At 44.3% G+C, this 12,522-nt stretch overlaps 1 long non-coding RNA gene across 1 annotated transcript; it reads right to left on the reverse strand.

The window, feature by feature from the left end:
- Window positions 1-3,160: 3,160 nt before the first annotated feature.
- LOC121233853 lies at window positions 3,161-11,360 on the reverse strand. Its single transcript, XR_005934125.1, has 3 exons — window positions 11,271-11,360; window positions 10,542-10,543; window positions 3,161-3,171 (listed from the first exon to the last, which is right to left on the reverse strand). It is a non-coding gene; the product is annotated as an uncharacterized LOC121233853 (long non-coding RNA).
- Between the last annotated feature and the right edge of the window lie 1,162 nt (window positions 11,361-12,522).

Consider the following 12,522-nt stretch of genomic DNA (forward strand, 5'->3'; position numbering starts at 1 on the left):
TAAAGACAGTAAGAGATATACATATAAGCGAGTCAAAGAGGTATACCTGTTAAAAATTCCCCTCAAGTTCAGTGAAAATATTCATGTCAAATGCTTTGGCATCTTTCCCACCGAGCTCTGAGAGGCATCCCACTCAGGGGGAGATGCTGGTTGCAACCCACTGTCATCCAGAAGACCTCAGAGGGTCTCACTTAGCACTGCTGTTTATAGGTTTGGGAGATGATTGGCTTTAGTCATCAGCAAATTACTAGGATTCCAGTAGCACTGGTACCATTTCACATGAGTTATGATTCAGATAAGGAAGGCTCCAAGGCTGCCAGACTATGACTTATGATTCAGATACGGGATGTTCCAAGGCTGTCAGGAGAGGACTGAGATATGTCCCAAGATTGTCAGGAAATGACTAATTATCCCTACTCCTGTCCCCAGCCTCCACCAGGCAACAAGAGTCCTTGGTATAGTCAGTGCAGTTCCTCGTCTTAGCCATGCAAGAGTTTTGACTGGTACAGTCAAGGGATGCTTAACCGCCCAAATCATTACACTTATGCTAAGGCCTAGAGAGACTTCCTGAGTTCATAGATTGGCCCAGAGAGAGGGGGAAATGCACTACCACAATAGGGGCCCAAGAAAGCTGGATAATATTCAAGGATCACCTCCTCCAAGCTGATGCATCCCAACAAAGAGGAACTCAGGCAAAAACACCAGGAGACCTGCATGGGTGGACAAGGAGCTCCTGGACAAACTCAAAAACAAAAAGGAAGCCTACAGAGGGTGGAAGCAAGGACAGGTAGCCTGGGAGGAATGCAGAGAAATTGTCTGAGCAGCCAGGGATCAGGTTAGCAAAGCAAAAGCCCTGATAAAATTAAATATGGCCGGGGACATCAAGGGCAACAGGAAAAGCTTCTATAGGTACCTCAGTGATAAAAGGAAGACTAGGGAAAATGTGGACCCTCTCTGGAAGGAAACAGGACACCTGGTTACCTGGGACATGGAGAAGGCTGAGGTACTCAACAACATTTTAGCCTCAGTCTTCACTGGCAAGTGCTCCAGCCACAGCACCCAAGTCACAGAAGGCAAAGGCAGGGACTAGAAGAATGAAGAACCACCCACTGTAGAAGAAGATGAGGTTCAAGACCATCTAAGGAACCTGAAGGTGCACAAGTCCATGGACCTGATGAGATGCATCCACAGGTCCTGACAGAGCTGGCAGATGAAGTGGCTAAGCCACTATCCATCATATTTGAGAAGTTGTGGCAGTCTGGGGAAGTTCCCACTAACTGGGAAAGGGCAACATAACACCCATTATTAAAAATGGAAAAAAGGAAGACCCAGGGAACTGCGGGCCAGTCAGTCTCACCTCTGTGCCTGGCAAGATCATGGAGCGGATCCTTCTGGAAACTATGCTAGGGCACATGGAAAATAAGGAGGTGATTAGTGACAGCCAACATGGCTTCACTAAGGGCAAATTGTACCTGACAAATTTGGTGGCCTTCTACCATGGGGTTACAGTGTTGGTGAATAAGGGAAGAGCAACTGATGTCATCTACCTGGACTTGTGCAAAGCATTAGGCACTATCTGACACGACATCCTTGTCTCTAAATTGCAGAGACATGGATTTCACAGATGGACCATTCTGTGGATAAGAAATTAGCTGGATGGTCATACTCAAAAGAGTTGTGTTTAACAGCTCGATGTCTGAGAGACCAGTGACAAGTGTCGTTCCTCAAGGGTCAGTATTGGGACCGGCACTGTTTAATGTCTTTGTCGGCGACATGGACAGTAGGATTGCATACACCCTCAGTGAGTTTGCCAATGAGACCAAGCTGTGTGGTGCAGTTGACACACTGGAGGGAAGGGATGCCATCCAGAAGGACCTTGACAGTCTTGAGAGGTGGGACCATGTAAACCTCATGAAGTTCAACAAGGCCAAGTGCAAGATCCTGCACATGGGTCAGGGCAATCTCAAGCACAGATACAGGTTGGGTGATAAGTGGATTGAGAGCAGCCCTGCAGAGAAGGACTTGGGGGTATTAGTGGATGAAAAACTGAATATGAGCCAGCAGTATGCGCTTGCAGCTCAGAAAGCCAACCATATCCTGGGCTGCATCAAAAGAAGCGTGGCCAGCTGGTTGAGGGAGATGATTCTCCCCCTCTACTCTGCTCTCATGAGACCCCACCTGCAGTACTGTGTTCAGCTTTGGGGTCCGCAACATGAGGGACATGGATCTGTTGGAGAGAGTCCAGGAGTGGACCACAAAGATGATGAGAGGCCTGGAGCACCTCTCCTATGAAGACAGGCTGAGAGAGTTGGGGTTGTTTAGCCTGGAAAAGAGAAGGCTCTGGGGAGACCTTATAGCAGCCTTCAAGTACCTGAAAGGGGCCTACAAGAAAGCCAGAGAAGGACTTTTTACAAGGGCATGTAGTGATAGGACAAGGGGTAAAGTTTATAAACTGAAAGAGAGTAGATTTTGATTAGATCTAGGGAAGAAGTTCTTCACTGTGAGGGTGTGAGGTTGCCCAGAGAGGCTGTGGATGCCCCATCCCTGGAAGTGTTCAAGGCCAGGTTGGATGGGGCTTTGAACAACCTGGTCTAGTGGAAGGTGTCCCTGCCCATGGCAGGGGGGGTTGGACCTAGATGATCTTTAAGGTGCTTTCCAACCCAAACTGCTCTATGATTCTATGATGTCTCCAACATCAATATCAATCTTCAAGATTTCTCCTTTGCTCACTTAAAAAAAAATTGTCAGCCCCAAGGTCAGAACAAAATTAAGTCCCTGCTGATAGTGTATATACTGCATTTTAAAGACTACATGTAGCTTTGTCATTGAAAAAAAAAACCCCAAGAAACCACAGGCATGGCCACCTACTGCTGTTGATTCCCCAAATCCTGGCAGGACAGTGTAGCTTCCAATTTCAGCTCTACTGGCTTGCCTCTGTTGAGAATAAAACCATGAACAGACAAATAATCCAGGTAGCAACATGAAGTCAGCATGTTTAACAATTGTTTGAACAAATGTCTGCTCTTACATTACCTCTTAAGACAGGCTTTTCAACTGGTAAAAATCCATGTTGTTTATCAGAAATCAACAAATTATTTCAGTTTGTACCATTCCAGCCTTTGGCATTCTAGCTCAGCAGCAGTAAGCTACAAAGCAAGTGGGGCAGAAGGCCTGCTTGGCTGAGCAGGGATCTTCTAGAACTTAGGTGGAAAAGGAAAATGTGTGGACATTGGAAGCAAGGACAGGTGACATGGGAGGACTACAGGGATGCTCTTCATGACTGTAGGGCCAAATCTGTGTGGCCAAAGCTCGATTAGAGCTCAAGCTGGCCACTACTGTGAAGGCCAAGATAAAGGGCTTTTTAAAATATATTAACAGCAAAAGGAGGAGGATCAGAGGTGATAACATTGGTCCATTACTTGATAAGGTTGGTCACCTCACAAATAGGGACATAGACAAAGCAGAGATGTTTACTGCCTTCTTCACCTCTGTCTTTAACACCAATGATGGGCCCTGGGACCCCCAGAGCCCTGTGTTGCAAGACTGTGACTGGGGAGGAGGATAAACTCCCAGCCAACTCTGAACTTGTTCAAAACTTGCTGCTCCCGCTGGAGGCACATAAGCATATGGGGCCCAGTGGGATTCATCCCAGTGTACTAAAAGAGCTGGCCGATGTTATCGTGGGACCTCTCTCCATTATTTTTCAATGGTCTTGGGGAACATGGAGAGGTCCCCATCAACTGGAAGCTGGCAAATGTTGTCCCAGTTTTCAAGAAGGGTAAGAAGCAAGACCCTGGTAATTACAGGCTGTCAGTCTCAATTCAGTGCCTGGCAAAATTATGGAGACTATCATTCTGGGAGTTATTGAAAAACAATTGAGACACAATGTAACTATTGGTCACAGCTAACACAGGTTTGTGAAGGGAAAGTCCTGTTTAAGTAACTTAATTTCCTTTCACAACACGGTCACCCACCTAGCTGGCCAAGGGAAGCCAGTAGATGTGGGATGGTTTGGATTTTAGCAAAGATTTTGATAACTGTCTCTCGCAGCATCCTTCTAGACAAATGTCCAGCATACAGCTAGACAAGTCCATAATACATTGGGTGAACAATTGGCTCATGGGTCAGGCTCAAAGAGTTATAATAAATGGGGTTACATCAGGCTGGTGGCTGACATGCGGAAAAAGACTCCACAATCAGTGAGATTGTAAAGTAGGTATGTTTATTCAGCGCTGGGCAGCACGGGGGGGTAGTCCCACCAAAGTCGTGCGCACCTGACTCGGCAGTTCGCTTCAAATTTATACAGTCAAGTGTTACATATACACGGAGTTTCGCAATACGCCTATACATAGGCATGATCTATCCCCGCTTCGTATTAAAATTAGTTCCAAAAGCCACAAGGCCGGTCTTGGCTGGTTTTTGGGGTCGACTGCTGCTTCTTATCAGGGACTATCTCCTGCCCCAGCCAGCCTCAACAATGCAAATGTTAAGCACCACTTCTCATCCTCTTGGGCCATCTCCACCTCTACTGAAATTTCTTTAACTTCATTATAAGCTAGATAATTATTAAACAGTTCTTATCTACATCCATATATCTACTATATCTACTAAGGTTCCTTTGGCTCCCTGTTTCAGTCCCCCCTTTTCTAGAAAATAGTAAATTCTTTTACTATATCCAACTCTAATATTTCTAATGCATTGTTTCCCTATCTAGCATTCTTTTAAAATATTTATTGGACTGGAGTTTTTGTTGCAACTGATTCTTTTTACATTCACTGTAGGAATCTCCTGTGCTTTGGAAACATTATAAGCTGCATCGAATTGTTGTACAAAGGATTATGAGCAGAAAAATGATTACTATTGCTGTCACAAACAGTTGTTTTGGCCATGTTAAATTTGGCAACCAGGAAGTTAGTTTTTCCCATATCTCAGAAAATCCCCATGATGTGTCATCCATAGTGATAAGATGTAACTCCTTAGAAATTTCCCAAATCTTTTCAATATCTGTCTCTACTTGCTGTTTTTCATTTAAATAAGCACAACAGCTTTGATTTATAAGTATGCACACACACCCTTCCTTTGAGGTTAACATATCTAATGCAAGGCGATTTTGTATTGTTATCTTTGCCAAGGAATCAATTTTGGCTTGTAATTTTCCTAGAGCATCAGCAGTAGTATTGGCTAAAGTCTCAACCACCGCTGATACATTGACTACTGCTTTTTCAGATACTCCAAGCATTGGGAAAAGCCATCATACCACACTGTGGAATGTGGTACCTCGTTCTATAAGAGGGTTAGAGGTTCTTTTAGTCCTCATGTGGTGCCATGGGGATCGGAATATTCCCTGTAATTTTCCTAAGATAGGGAGTGTTTGTGGGATTATTATTCCTTCTGTGCATTCTCCCCACCAATCGATAGGTAAACTCTTATGTGCCTCCCCGTTTGCACAAAGGTACCAACGCCCGTCAGGGAGATTACAATTGGACGGCTCGTGAGGAAGAGGAAGATAACAACTCCCTGTTAGATTTCCCATCCTGTATTAGCTATCCCTGTAGAGAGTGATTCATTACATTGAAAGCAAGTTCCATTCAGTGTCCCAAGAAAACTAGAAGTGTTGACATAATGGGGGCGCATCATTATGGGGTCTCCCCCTCTGCCTTTTTCCATGTCTTTTAATCTCCAAGACCAATTGTATTGATCATTATTATGTGGGTCTCTGCTATCCAGATCAAGTTTATACTTCACTATAGTTCTGGAACCATTTCTGTATAAACAAGTATAGTTGGCAGTTCTATTCAATAGTATTTCAGAGCTGTTTGTTCTGAGGGGGACACCAATAAACAGGAAGGTTTCTCCTTGTCTGGGTATTAAGGTACACATCCAACAGCTTGATACATTAACATCCTTTGCTAGCTCCTGGTTATATCTGACAAACAGGTTTTCATCCCACGCCTTACACAGAGTCCCTACAACTCCCCATATTACTGCATAAAAACTAAATGTCCATCGGGTTTTGTGGTGACTTTCCATGGAGTTTTGGGTGTCTTTTTCACCCTGGTATGATGAATCCAAGCGTCTTGTTCCTTGATTCTGATTGCAGTAAAGGAGGTGAGTAGTACTTGGAATGGTCCCTCCCACTGTGGCTTTAGGGTTTTTTCTGTAAGAGATTTTATATATACATAATCCCCAGGTTGTATATTATGTACAGGTTCATCCAAACCTCTCCTTCGAGTCCCAGCCACATGCTTCCTGATTTTATTGAGCTGCTTACTCAGTGCTATCATGTAAGAGGTCACAATTTCATCCCCAGCTTGCACAGACACCCCTTTCTGTATTTCATAGGGTCGTCCATACAACATTTCAAAAGGGCTCAGTCCTTCTTTCGCCCTTGGTCTTGTTCGTATACACAGAAGGGCTAAAGGGAGAGACTGAGGCCATGTCAGATTTGCTTCTTGTCCTAATTTCACAATTTACTGTTTGATTAAGTGGTTCATTTTTTCCACTTGACCACTTGACTGGGGGTGATATGCAGTATGAAGCTGCCAATCTATACCCAAATGGTGGCGAATTTGTTGTACCACTTTTGAGACAAAATGTGGTCCTCTGTCAGAGGACATGGTTGCTGGAACCCCAAAGCGTGGTATTATCTCTTGCACTAATATTTTAGTTACCTCCTGAGCTTTAGCTGTTCTTGTTGGGAATACTTCTGGCCAACCTGAAAAGGTATCAGTTAATACCAATAAGTATCAATACCCCCCTTTTCTTGGAAGTTCTGTAAAATCAATTTGCCATTGTTGTCCAGGCCCATTGCCTTTTCCAATCTGGCCCATTTCTAGTTTGGGGGTATTCTTAGGATTAGTCTGAAGGCAAAGATCGAATTATTGAGTCACCTGTCTCACCGTGGTATATAAATTTCTAGCCACAATTTCTCTTATCAAATGTTTATACAGAGCCTCTGTCCCCCAATGTCTTTTCCTATGCTCCTCCTGTATCAAATGCCACAGTAAACAAGAGGGAATGATTAGTTTTCCCTGTGGGGTATGAGCCCACCCCTCTTCATTATATGACCCTTCTAAATCTGTAATAAGCTTCTGATCTTCCCTGGTATATTCTGGCTTACCTTTTAGGGACATTTGTCTATCAGGAATTAAAGCTCCTTCTATTTTTACCTTTGTTTTGGCCACTTGTTTTGCCTCTCTCTCTCTCCCCACCAGTTCATTCCCTTTTTCCAAATCTGATCTCACTTTCTGGTGTGCCTTAATATGCATAATTGCCGCTTTCTCAGGGAGCTGGACAGCTTCCAGTAACTTCAGAATTTCTTCTGCGTGTTTGATATTTTTCCCCTGGGAGTTCAATAGTCCTCTCTCCTTCCAAATTGCTCCATGTGCGTGTACAACTCCAAAGGCATATCTTGAGTCTGTATAAATGTTCACAACTTTGCCCTGGGCCAATTCCAGGGCGCGGGTTAGAGCAATTATTTCTGCCTTCTGTGCGGAGGTGTTCATGGGCAAAGCCCCTGATTCTATTACCTCTTGGCTGGTGGTGATGGCATATCCTGCATGTCGATTACCATTTAGGACATAACTGCTTCCATCTGTGAACCAAGTTTCCCCATTTTCCATGGGGCTGTCTTTCAGGCCTGGGCGGCTTGTGTATGTTGCTTCGATGGTTTCTAAACAGTCATGATGTACCGGTTCTCCTGTGTTCCCGCTGAGAAAAGAAGCTGGGTTGACAATGTTAGTGACTACAATCTCCACATCATCCTGCTCTACTAATATAGCTTGATATCTCAGGGATCTTTGTGGAGAGAGCCAATGTCCACCCTTTGCTTCCAGTACTGTTGATACTGTATGAGACACCAAAACAGTCATTTTCTGGCCCAGAGTAAACTTTCGGGCTTCCTGTACGTTCAGTATTACAGCTGCAACCACCCGCAGGCATCCAGGCCAGCCTTTTGCAGTCGTGTCTAACTGCTTAGAGAGGTAGGCAACTGCCCGTCGATATGGGCCTAGGTGTTGTGCTAATATTCCCAGGGCAATGCCCTGCTTCTCGTGGGAGTAAAGAAGAAATGGCTTACATCTGGGAGTCCTAAGACCGGGGCTGACATCAAAGCCTTTTTCAGTAGCTCAAAGGCTCGTTCGGTCTCCTTGTTCCACTCAAGGTGTTTCTGCTTAGTGGCTGTCAGCGCACACAGTGGTTTAACAAGCAATCCATAATTATAGATCCACAATCGGCACCACCCCGTCATTCCCAGAAAAGTCCGTAACTCTTTCACTGTCTGAGGTCTCTGAGTTTGGCATATTGCCTCTTTACGGGCCTGTCCCAAAGTTCCTTGTCCGGCACTAATTTCATAGCCCAAATAATTCACTTTGCGTTGCATTACCTGTGCCTTCTTTTTGGATACCCGGTACCCTTGAAGTCCCAGGAAATTCAACAGACTCACCGTCCATATTATACAATCTTTCTCTGTCTTGGTGGCGATCAGGATATCATCCACATACTGCAACAGCTTTCCCTCCTCAGACGGGGTTTCCCAGGATTCTAAGTCTTTCGCAAGCTGATTGCCGAAAATGGTAGGACTGTTCTTAAATCCTTGTGGCAACACCGTCCAAGTGAGCTGGGTCTTTCGACCACTCTTGGGGTTTTCCCATTCAAATGCAAATAATTTTTGGCTGGTCTCATGGAGAGGGAGGCAAAAGAAAGCATCCTTCAAATCTAAAACAGTAAACCAAGTCAATTCAGTGTTAATACGGTCAACAGGGTATATGGGTTCGCCACTACCGGGTAAAGATCTTCAGTTATCTTATTCACCGCCCGTAAGTCTTGGACCACCCGATATGACCCAACGGGCTTCCGAACAGGTAATATAGGGGTATTGAATTCAGACTCACACTCTTTTAGTAATCCCAACTGCAAAAATTTTTCTATCACCGGCTGGATTCCTTCTCTGTCTTCCTTCTTTAGGGGATATTGTTTAATTCTTACTGGCTTTCGGCTTTCCTTGATCCTAACTTCAACAGGTGGAGCACTTTTCGCTCTTCCAGGTGTATTGGTAGCCCATACCCCCGGGTACACTTGGTTTAAGATGTCCTCATTAATGCTTCCTTCTAGGGGGAGACTGGTTAAGGTTAGGCTCAATATTTGAATATATTGCTGATCTTTTACCTCCAGAGTAATTTCTCCCTTCTCGAATACAATTTTTGCTCCCAATTGTTCCAACAAGTCCCTTCCCAAAAGTGCCTTTGGGGAGTTGGGCATATATAAAAATTTATGAATGCCCCACTGTTTTCCTAATTTATATTCTAAAGGTTTACAAAAATATGCCTTTTCACTTTGGCCAGTCGCTCCTTTCACATAATCATCTCCCAGGGGCATCAAGGCTTGGTTCAGAACCGAGTATGTTGCCCCCGTATCTACCAAAAATTCTACCTCTTGTTGTGTTTTCCCTAGCTTAATTATAACCAGTGGATCCGCTAGGGTAGATTCCCCAGGTTCCCGTCAATCTCCCTTCACATGGGCGACCGTTCTTCCTGTTTGAGCCCTCTGATCCTCTTTCTTGCTCTTTGGGCATTCCTTTTTCCAATGACCAAATTTCTTACACAAAGCACATTGATCCTTGTCCAGTCGGGGCAAGTCTCATCTAGGCCCTCTTCCTCTTTCTTCCTGGATAACAGCCATTAATTTCCTTTGCCCTTGCTTATATCCTTCTTCTCTGTTACTAAGTACTCTCCATGCTTCATCCAATAATATTTTAAATTCCTACCCTCTGTAGGGCATAATTTCTGAAGTTTGTACCTTATATCCCCTGTAGATTGACCCAAAAACAGGGAGACCAATTGTTGTATTCCTACCTCTGACCCAGGATCCAGCGGTGTGCTGCGGCGCATTACATCCCTCAATCGATCCAGGAATTCAGATGGAGACTTGGAAGGACTCTGTTTGACTGCATATAAAGCTGACCAATTTATAGTTTTGGGGATTGCCCTCTCCATTCCTTTTGCAATCCAATCCTGATACCCCTGCAATCTTTCCATATGTGCAGATCTATTAACATCCCACTTTGGGTCTTGGAGAGGGAAATATTCCTTAATGTCCCCTCCTGTGATCTTATAATGATCTTCAGCTAGGTTCCCTGCTGTTTTTAAAATCAGCTGTTTCTCTGTCTCAGTCATATATTCCAATAATAGCTGTATATCCTTCCAATCAGGGTTATGCTGTTTTACAATAAATTGGAAATGTTTAGTTACACTTACCGGATCACTCCTATAATCTTTTGCAACCTTTTTCCATTTCCCTAGGTCAGCAGTAGAAAAGGGTACTTTGATTAACATCGTCCCACCATCCGGCCTCACCGCCTCTCGGAGAGGTGCTTGTAAAGCTGTTGAGGTAGTTTTCTTCCTAGTACGGGAAGATACAGGGCTATCCAGGGGGGGTTGGAGTTCTATCCGAGTCTGCATCCTGTTCCTGTGGTCGAGGGGGAGACTTAAACAAATCAGTTAGATCTTGTTCTGGTGCCTGATGGATTTTATTTGTCTTAGTACATCTTTGTCCAATACTACATGCCGAACAGCACCGCCTCAGTTTACCTCTAAGCTCCTTGTTGTTTTCTTGCTCAAGTGCAAGCACCATGGGGTCGTGTGGGGGTACCATTCCACAGTCCCTTTGCCACTCCGGATGGTTTCGGAGGGTGAAAAACATGTCTGCATACGAAACCTCATCACATTTTCCTTCTCTCCTTAAAAACAGCATTAGTTGTAATAGAGTACTATAATCTATTGACCCATTAAGTGGCCACTTAGCATCACCTTCTAACTTATACAACAGCCATCATTGATTGCAATATTTAATAAGGTTCTTTTTATTTTCTGTACCTCCGGTCCCAACAATATCTTTCCAGTGGGCAATTACACAACCTAGAGGACTCTTCCTCAATATTCCCCCTTAATTTTTTCCCATTTTATAACTTCTCCTTTTAATAAGCTTCCATGCAAATCGTTTCTTACACCTTTTTATAGTCTTCTCCCAGTTTTCCTCCTGTAGAGGAATTTCTTGCAGAAAACGGTCATGGAATAATACTGCAGGGTTTGGACAATCCAGGACTGATAACAGCGAACAGACTCTAAGTGATGAAGGGAATATGGGAAAACGAAACTGCACCGAAACTGTTCAAGATAATATGACATGGGGAAGAAATGAAACTGCAAAGCAAGCATAAAAAGTATAACAAGGTCGAGTATACGTGACTGGCAACAAGATGCAATTGGAGGGACCATTCGCGTGATCAGAACTTATCCAATTAGATTATTGTTTAGGCGCGTGAACGACACATGCTAACCAATCAACAAATGGCTTACGCGTGATAGGAAATAGAAACAACACATAACTGAGTGTTGTACAATTAAAGAGGAGAACAACCTTAACCGTATCGGTGTCCAGTTGTTAGTCGGCTCACGTCTCCAGATGGCTCCCTGCTTCTTCCTCCCACTCGTCCTGAATTTCCGGGATTAAATTTTCCTTTCCACACACCAATTTCACTATTTTGGCTATCTTTCCAACCACAAACAATCTCAACTCTATATGTAGCCCGTCCCCTCTTATCCCAGGGAGTCCAAACCCGACACTCAGGGCATTCAATATCCCCTCCACAATCTATTTGCAACCTCTGTTTACACCACACACATTCCGGGACATATGAGGGCATACACTCATTTCCTGGATGTAAAAGACACCATTCAAATACCCACATTTATGGGATGCACCATATAGGGACTTTCTTATACCAACACCACAAAATGATTAAGATAATCAAACTCAAACTTACAATTACAATGCTAACAAGTAAATTCAAGTTCCACATCATCAGGGAGTCACACTTTTTTGTCTCCGGCCGTACCCCTTGTGGAGTTACAAAACTATGGATCAGAACTCTACACACGCTCCGCAGCTGAGCTGCGTCTTTTACTCAAACATTCAATCCACAGTTTTAGACATTTACACATTAACAAGCATATATACACATATAAATCTCAACATAACATTTTCACATACTCACACAAAATCTTTAACATTAAATTTCCAAACATTCACATCATACAATCATCGCTCCAGTTGACATCCATTCAGCAGCTGCAAAAATGTATCAAGCGCAATTGCGAGGGGGTGCGCTTACCCTTCTCCTGCCTCTTATATACAAGTCATCGACAGGTCCATCCTGGCTCCCGATACTGGGATGCAGCGGTCACCCCAGATTTGCTTGATCTACCCCCAAGATAGCTGGCGGCTGCTCTATCGGTCAGCAAATGCCCCCTTGTTACCATACAGGGTACCCTCCTCCCATACAGGGACTACGCTGCACGCTAGACGTCTCTGCGCAATTTACCAGCTGCCCTGGCCTGTACCTTTACAGGCTCCCTTTGTGAAACATACTGTTTGGTCCGCAGCTTCAGGAGGTTGTTGTCTGCTCCCGCAGTGAGCGGCTGGCAGCGGAGGCTCCTCTGAGGAAAGTGCTCAGGACGCACCTAG

This window comes from Aquila chrysaetos, chromosome 16 (genome assembly GCF_900496995.4).
Source record: "Aquila chrysaetos chrysaetos chromosome 16, bAquChr1.4, whole genome shotgun sequence".
In the NCBI taxonomy this organism is placed as follows: Eukaryota; Metazoa; Chordata; class Aves; order Accipitriformes; family Accipitridae; genus Aquila; species Aquila chrysaetos.